The sequence below is a fragment of the Solanum lycopersicum genome, chromosome 9 (genome assembly GCF_036512215.1).
Source record: "Solanum lycopersicum chromosome 9, SLM_r2.1".
NCBI lineage: Eukaryota > Viridiplantae > Streptophyta > Magnoliopsida > Solanales > Solanaceae > Solanum > Solanum lycopersicum.
In genome coordinates this window covers 66,311,442-66,320,245 of record NC_090808.1, presented here as the reverse complement: position 1 = coordinate 66,320,245, position 8,804 = coordinate 66,311,442, and the positions used below count along the sequence as shown (strand labels likewise).

Here is an 8,804-nt window from a genome sequence, read left to right as displayed (position 1 = left end):
CAATCAACAAGTTGTGGTCAATGCCTTTTCTCCCTATATTATAGAACATATAAATTGCTAAATTAACAATACTTTAAATTCAATAATACCAAAATACTAATTGGAAGATAATGAAGAAGGCAACACTAATTCAAAAGGTTTTCTTCGTTTCCTTTTTGGTTATTTTGTTAGGTAAGTAAATCTCCTTAGCTATTCTTCCTGGATTATTTTAGATTACACTTTTTTAGCTAGGTTATCTTAGAAGTTAGAAATGTTAGCTACGTCCCATTGCATATCATCAAACAACTCGATCACACCACTATCTTCTATTTCGTACTATGAGATATATGAACAAAAAATAATTACACAATTTTTTCGTTTTATAAAAAATATCACTATATCCCGCTGGTGTTTATGTTGTATATATATACCTTGTGAATATACAATTCACAAGTTCTTATGGTTGAATACCACGAAGATATATAAAATATAAAATTATAAATTGTGTAACATGTGTCCTACGTGACATAATATAAGTACGACGCCATGTAGGATATAAAATTATCATGTTGAGCGTGTATACTTGTGAACATTTAAAGTTAGATGACATAAATGTCGGTGTAAGCGAAGTTAAATGACATGTTTATATGTTACGTCAAAAATATTTTATCCCACCTGGCCGGTAATGATTAAAAAAAATCTCACCAAATAGAAGACCACCATTGATCCAATTAGACCTCTTACGATTCCAACAATTTCGATAAAGTATTTAGTTTTTTTTTATTCCATACTTAAACTATCATACAAGTGAATTTCCTAGCTATCTTAACTATCTCTAAATATTTATCGAAACATACCTAAATTATTCAGTTCTCTTTTTCTGTCTGAAATGTCACCATTATTTAGGTAGGAAATTTTACTTAGAAAAAGTGAACATATGATAGTTCAGATAGGAATCTCACACGCCTTTTTTCCATCGATGTTAACATTCATGTCTTTGATATATCATATGTGTTTTTTTTACCCTTTTAACTCTTAATATAAGACAAAATATCAGAATACTTTAGATGTGTTTTCACTAACTCATTCGATATATTATCGATATAATATTATTGTCTATGGTTATGTTATTAGGACAAAGAATTCCGTCGATGTTAACATTCATGTCTTTGATATATCATATGTGTTTTTTTTACCCTTTTAACTCTTAATATAAGACAAAATATCAGAATACTTTAGATGTGTTTTCACTAACTCATTCGATATATTATCGATATAACATTATTGTCTATGGTTATGTTATTAGGACAAAGAATCAAGGGAGTCACTTGGTGCAACGATAGTGATATTTGCATTAAAAATTTAAAATGCAATGAAGGACATCCTGTATGTTACTACATATCAAACATGTGTTATTGTAGACTCCCACATGATACTAAGCCTTTTAGGTGCCAAACAACTGCAGATTGTGCTAGACAATTGAATTGTGTACATGGGAGACCTTCATGTTTTGCAAATACAAAAAATTGTTATTGTAAACTTCCAAATAGTAAACCAAATATTAATGAAAAGATGTGTAAAAACGATCTCGATTGCACTGTTCTATTGAAATGTTTGGATCCTGGTGATGCACCTACGTGTTACCTGAAAACACACAAGTGTTATTGCAAAAATTATTCACATCCACCAACTGGATCTCCGCGTATTAACGCGAGAGAACAACGTAATTTGTAAAGGGTGATTTATTGGATCATCGATTCGATTTTGATTTATCGTAGTCAGAAGTTGTTATATTATTATTTTTGTGTGTGTTTTTTTTTAAATGATGTAACTTGATGATTCAGTTGTTAAACTATATTTTTGGTAGAAATAAGAAAGATTTTTTTAAATAATTTTTGTTACTATTTCTTTGTTGTTTAAGTGTATTTGTTCCCTCCTCATTACTATTTTTCACTTACTATTTAGGCAAAGATAGGTAACTTTTATTATTAAAAATATAATCTAGTGAATTTATTGACTACATAAAAAATGAACTTTAGCGGTAATTAATTGGCAATTGTTGCTAAATATGTAATTTTTGCGGCAACTAGCACTCTTTGTATGTGTCACAAAGACTAACAATATTGGATCCAATGATACTTAAACTATTGCCGGTAAAGACTTTAACTTTCTTGTGTCTATTTATTGCCGCTAAAAGTCGTTTTTATTATACTGATTGAAGATTTCAAAATGAATCAATAAACTTAAGATAAATAAAAAAACAGGTTTCTAGCTTGATTTGAACCCTAGTCTCACATGTATTTCTACTAGCTTGACGTTCCAGCAATACAAGAGAATTTCTGTATTTTTCATTGATGCACTGTTTGTTTCTCAAAATAGATATACACACATATACACGTGATTGTTTTGAGGGTACACGTGCATCCCCACATATGAATGTGGATCCTACTCTAGAGCGAGTGAAGCAAAAGCTCCAACTTAAAGATAGCTAAGACAAACAAAATAAGCTACCATTTACATGGGTTGGCTAAGGCCTTTAGAGTTTGAGCACTCAAAGTTTTGAAAAGTATAAATGACGATCAAAACCAAGTTAAAAGATATATTTATATATTATAATCGTATGAATATTAAGATGAGTTACAGAAACTCGATTGAAAATTTCCAAATCATATCTCTAATTTATTTATTTTACATGAGCAAGATAATCTCAATTTTCACTTTTTTTTTTTATGTTGGATTCTCATATTAAATTATTCACGCACGAAATATCCGGTCCATAGGCATAGGGAGGATATGAAGTATCTCGCATTGTTCCTTTTAAGTAATTGGTGTTCACTTTAATATTTCCTCTTTATTATTAAAGAGGAAAATATCCATTAATTTTTTAAAAAAATATATTATATTCTTATTAAAGATTAAAAATATTGTGAATAATGTGAGGAGTGTATGAAAATGCGGTTTTAATTTATGGTTATTATTTCTCAATCAATAAGTTGTGGTCAATGCCTTTTCTTACATATATTATAAACATATAAATTGCAAAATTAACAATACATTAAATTTTCAATAATACCAAAATACTAATTTGAAGAGAATGGAGAAGGCAACACTAATCAAAAAGGTTTTCTTCGTTTCCTTTTTGATTATTTTGATAGGTAAGTAAATCTCGCTAGCTATTCTCTCTTTATTCGATTTAAGAGGGAGCTGTCGATGAAAAAACAATGACAACCCCTCTAATTTTTAACGAATATTTATGTGCGCGGTGTGTTTAGATGGAAAAATTACATAGGCGTATACACCGTATACCTTGGGGATATACGATTCACAAGTTGAATATCATAAATATATAGAAGATTTCACTAAATAGAAGATCACCATAGACCCAATTAGATCTCTTAATTAGCATATATCCCCAAAAATGTTAAGAACTTATGGATATAGATAATTTTGTTTTGTGTTTCTTGTGATGAATTTTTTGAATATTGATGTTGATGATAATTAAATATCACACTAACAAAAACATGCTAAACAAACACAATAATTAAATATATGTACTAGAAATTTGTACTCTCAAAACATTTTACAAATTATGTCTCTCTTTATTTAATCAACTATTTTATAACGAAAAATGTGGAAATACCCCTTAGGCTATGATCAAAATCTCAGAGACACACCTTAACTAAACTAAGGTCCTATTACCCCTGGTTTTTTTTTTAATTTTATACATCTTTTGTCTTACATGACACACTCTGTGACTCCATGCAATTGAGACGCGTGGAGATATTTAGATGCCACATAAATCAAAAAGGTGCGAAAAATGAAAAAAAAAATTAAGTTTAAGGGGTAATAGGACATTAGAATAGTTAAGGTGTGTCTCTAGAATTTCGATCATAATTTAGAAGGGTACTTGTGCATTTTCCCATTTTATAATGGTAAAAAAAACTGACACCTTTTCAATAACCAATTTGAAATATTCACTAATATAAATCGTCAAACACACCTAAATATTTCAAAAAAAATTCAAGTTTTGGACATAACTATCATATGAGTGAGTTTTCTACTTGAACTTCATGTAGGAAAAGTGAACAACTGATAGTTCAGGTATGACAGAACTCAGAAAACCACTCTACATGTTTTTGAGTCTTGTAACTCTTGTTATAATCATATTTAGACAAAATATCACGATATTTCAGATATGTTTTAACTAACTTTCACGATATATTATCGATGGTGTTGTTAGGACAAACAATCAATGGAGTCACTTGGTGCAACGATAGTGATATTTGCATTAAAAATTTAAAATGCAACGAAGGACATCCTGTATGTTACTACATATCAAACATGTGTTACTGTAGACTTCCACATGATACTAAACCTTTTAGGTGCCAAACAACTGCAGATTGTGCTAGACAATTGAAATGTGTGAAGGGAGTACCTGCATGTTTTGCAAGTACAAAAAACTGTTATTGTAAACTTCCAAATAGTAAACCAAATATTAATGAAAAGATGTGTAAAAACGATCTCGATTGCACTGTTCTATTGAAATGTTCTAATCCTGCTCAAAATCCTACATGTTACTTGAAAACAAGCAAGTGTTATTGCAAATCTCCTTCACGTCCACCTGTTGGAGCTCCACCTGCAGTTAACGCGAACGAACAAACTAAGGATTTGTAAGGGGTGATTTCTTGGATGGTCAATTCATCGAAGAGTCGTAGAATTATGTTTTTTTTTTTTTTGTAAATGATGTACGTAATTTTGTTCAAGTTAAAGTACGTTTCATGATAGAAAGTCATTCAATTTTGTTTAAGGTGTATCATATAAACTCTCTCTTTCTTTTTTTTCTTCTCCTTGTGACTTTTTGTGATACATATCAACTTACTAGTTAGGCAAATATAAGTAACTTTTTTTATAAGAAAAATAGTTTAGTGAATTTAGTACAACAAAGTTAACGTTGAGTGACCATATCTATGAACTGACTCAGAGTTTGTGATGTGAATTGAATCCGATTTCTCCCCATTAGTAAGAATGATTAATTAAAAAGATTGTTATGCCACGTAAAAGGCATGCATGTGGCAATTCGTGTCTCATGTGACGTTCTACGAGTATCATGTCATATAGGATACATGTGTCTACTTATTCAACTTTATGCAAGTTTAAGTGTTTAGATGTGCACACCCGTTATTGGAGGACATAAATATCTATTGAGGTCAAGTTAAATGGTGCATTTATGTATCCTGGGTAGGGGACGGGAGTTAGATCCAATGTAGGGTTCGAAGTTGATTTAAGGTCATAAATTGGATCATAGACAATGAAGTTGGATCCTAAATCAGGATCAAGGTCAGGAGTTTGTTACTAGAAAGGGTCGAGTCATGGTTAGGGTTAAGAGATACATCTCAGATCATCTTCAATATTAGTGCCAAGATTCTAAATTAGGGTCGGGAGTTTCTCGAGCTGGGGTCAGGAGTTTGGGTTTCAAATCAAGGTCGAGGTTGGGTTCTAGGTCAAGGTTGGGAATAATTAAGGTCTAGGGTTGGGGTTGGGGTCTAGAGTTGGGTCAAGGGTTAAGAGTCAGGTATGCATCGGGGGTTAAGTCTTGGATTGGGTGTAAGTTAGATTTGGGCCGTGGGTCGACAATAGGGTTAGGTCTCTCCGAGTCGGTTCAAGTGTTGGCTCCAAAGTTGGGGTCGGGTATTTGAGTGATAAGGTTGAAAGAGAAATTTGAAAAATACTTTCTAGATCTTTACTTTTGTAGGAAAGTCATTTTTCTTAATTTGATAAAAAAAAATTAAGTTAATTTGAGAATATATTTTTTAAAACATTTAAGTTAAACATGAGAAAATTAAAAGTATTTTCCTTCGTCCCAAACACACCATCTATAAAACTTCAACTTTTTTTTTTCTCTAATTAGCTATTGAATGTCCCGCAAGAAAAGATCTTGTTACCTTAGTCTTAGATCAATTTAATTTCTTAATTAGCTATATTATCTATGGGAAGGACATAAAATTGTTTGATCCTGATGGAACAGAATTTATCTTTTTTGCTACTTAAGCATGAAATGAAAATTTGGTGCATATATATACAATCAAGAGTATTTTATTTAATTTTTCTAAAATTAAGAGTTAACTTGCAAAGACACATTCAATTAAAGATATTACAAGACAATATTACATAGTATTAGTGTTACTATTTTTTTTAGAGAAATTATTAAATGTATTAGTGTTACTACTTGTTAATCAAATCCAAAAATAGAATTATCTACATAATATTTATTAAGTTTGATTTCAAGTAAAGAGAAAATGCATAGGTACCACCCCAACCTATGCCCGAAATCACAGAGACACACTTATACAATACTAAGGTTCTATTACCCCTGAATTTATTTTATAAATAAATTCCTATCCTTTTACGGCCTAGCACGTGTTGACATTTTTTAAGCTAATGTCAACCCAAGGCCTCAAACTACAAACCAAAATTCCAGGTGCCTTGGTGGCCTGGCGCGCCGCCCCACCCCCGTACCCAAAAATCTGACAAATTTTATACTCAATTTAGAGTCCTAACTCATTTAGAATGGGAAAATTTTCCAACATTCTTATCGATTCTCAAACCCAACCCTAATACATGAGGAATTTAACAAAATCCCTTTGGGAAACATAACTTTTACTAAAGATTTACAACACAAAAGAATTAACAACCTTCATTGTTAAGGAATTCAACAATTATCAAGAACTACTCAAGAAGTCTTTAGGCACAACACTTCATGGATTACTAGATGTATGGCGTGAGGATGAACAATTCCAACAGTGAGAAGCCTTACATACCTAGAAACAACAATGTTTTTGGTGAAAATTGACAAATCTTGAAGAATGCTTGAAACCTAGTTTTTTCCCTTTTTGAATCTCACTTTAATTTCTCTAAGTGTTTAGGAACGTGAAGGGTGGTTTAACATTTGATTAGACCTTTATAGGGTGAAGAAAAACGTGGCTAGGCTTAGAAGCACAAAACAAAAGACCAAACTATCCTTCTAGAAACGATTGAGGTGTCTTTAGAAGAGATGCTTCACTCGAACAGGCATATATAACATTTTAATCCAAGCCGATATGAAGCAAAGTTGGTGGCGTTGGAAACAGAACTGAGAGCCTTTAATTTGATAGGTCATGAGTTAACTAACTTTTTAAGTGCTAAAAGATATGGTCGTTTGAAGTTGACCCAAACTTAAAAAAATGTTAGGTGAATTGTACAAACCTCTATTTAACTCTTTTGAAATCCTAGGTGTTACATTTTGAGGTTGGACTCTTATTATTTTTAGAACTATATTTTATTTTACTTTTTAATTAATTTTTATTTGGCTTATGGGACGACCCGCTTATATTCATCAAGTCTCACAAATCATCATGTTTATTAAGGCTGGGCTAAAAGTGTTTTCCTTAAATGAGTTTCAAAAATCTTAGTCCAATCCTATTGAATCACGGGTTAGACAAGGCCAGCCTAACGGTCCTAACCCACACTGATAACTCTACTTCTCAAACAACAAAGGAAAATTTACTCACTTTTCAAAATAATTCAATTTGTCCATCTTTTTTTAAAAAAAAAGAAATTATTATTTGACCATATTAATGATTGTAGATTACTTGTATTGTGTAACCTTTAATATTTGATTTGACTACTTTAATTCAGGGAAATTACATTAAATTTCTTTTTCTAAGTTATTATTTCTCTATCAGCCAAATGTCTTTGTTTCCCTATAAATACATTTCTAAGTGTGACAATTAAAATCAACAATAACAATCACATAAACAGTTGATTAATCTTGTATTACCACAAAACTTGGAAGAGAAAATGGAGAAGGCAGCATTCCTTAAGGTTTTCTTGATCTTCGTTTTGCTTATATTGCTTGGTAAGCAACTTTCTTATCAATTTATGTATCTAAGATTTTAAGATATATGTATCGACTAGTTAAACTAATAATTTGTTTAACTTTTCGATATTGTTATTAAAAAAAATTGTATATTTCACTGATTTGTTCAACAATGTAAATTTTGGTAGGACAAGGAAGTCATGCAAAACGAGCTTGCTCTAATGATGCTGATTGTGCAAAGTTTATTAGATGCATAGATTCAAAACCCACATGTGACTTGAAAAAACATAGGTGCTTCTGTCCACCTCCTCCAAATTATGAAACAAAAAGGGTTCAGAAGAGTCACCAAAACTGATTTACAATGTTTGTTATTCATATGCAAAATTGAACCAAGATTTATGTATTTCCTTTTCATATATATATTTATGTGGTTCAATAAATAAAGAACCCTTTTTTCATATTGATTATGTTTGAATTTGCTCCTTTTGATCTCTTGTTATTTGCGCCCATGTATTTTATCTTCAACGAATTATGTTTTAAGGATTTTACAAAATTCTTAAGAATTTGAGGAAACCCTAGATGGTCTTAAGAGATAAATTATATACAAGTGTTAAAACCAAAAGAGAGTGATAAGTTGGAATTTTGGTGCTTGCTCTTGATAAAATAAACTTTTTTATGAAGTTTTTAGAGTGGAAGAACTTGGGGAAACCTTCGGTGGGAGGCTTCTCTTTGTATCTTGATTTTTTGGCATGAAAGTTTTAGAGATCTTGATAGAGAGAAGGAACCCTAGGTGAGTCTTAAGAGAATTTCTAAATACTTGAATAATTTGATCGATGAAAACTAGTTTGTGTTATGCCGTAATTTTCCCGACTTCAGAAAAATCACTTTTTAAAATGTTCTAAGTAAATTATGAAAAATACTTAGAAAAGAGTCTTCACTTAATTTTTTAAAAAAGAAATTAAGAAAGCTT

At 31.0% G+C, this 8,804-nt stretch overlaps 3 long non-coding RNA genes across 3 annotated transcripts; all 3 read left to right on the top strand.

The window, feature by feature from the left end:
• Positions 1–1,871, top strand: LOC109121120 (uncharacterized). Its single transcript, XR_002028508.3, has 2 exons — positions 1–171; positions 1,286–1,871. It is a non-coding gene; the product is annotated as an uncharacterized lncRNA (long non-coding RNA).
• Positions 1,872–3,035: 1,164 nt separating this feature from the next.
• On the top strand, positions 3,036–4,816 carry LOC109121118 (uncharacterized). The gene is made up of 2 exons (XR_011211706.1): positions 3,036–3,134; positions 4,220–4,816. It is a non-coding gene; the product is annotated as an uncharacterized lncRNA (long non-coding RNA).
• A 2,932-nt stretch (positions 4,817–7,748) lies between these two features.
• LOC104649385 (uncharacterized) lies at positions 7,749–8,292 on the top strand. Its single transcript, XR_743328.4, has 2 exons — positions 7,749–7,873; positions 8,023–8,292. It is a non-coding gene; the product is annotated as an uncharacterized lncRNA (long non-coding RNA).
• Positions 8,293–8,804: the final 512 nt, after the last annotated feature.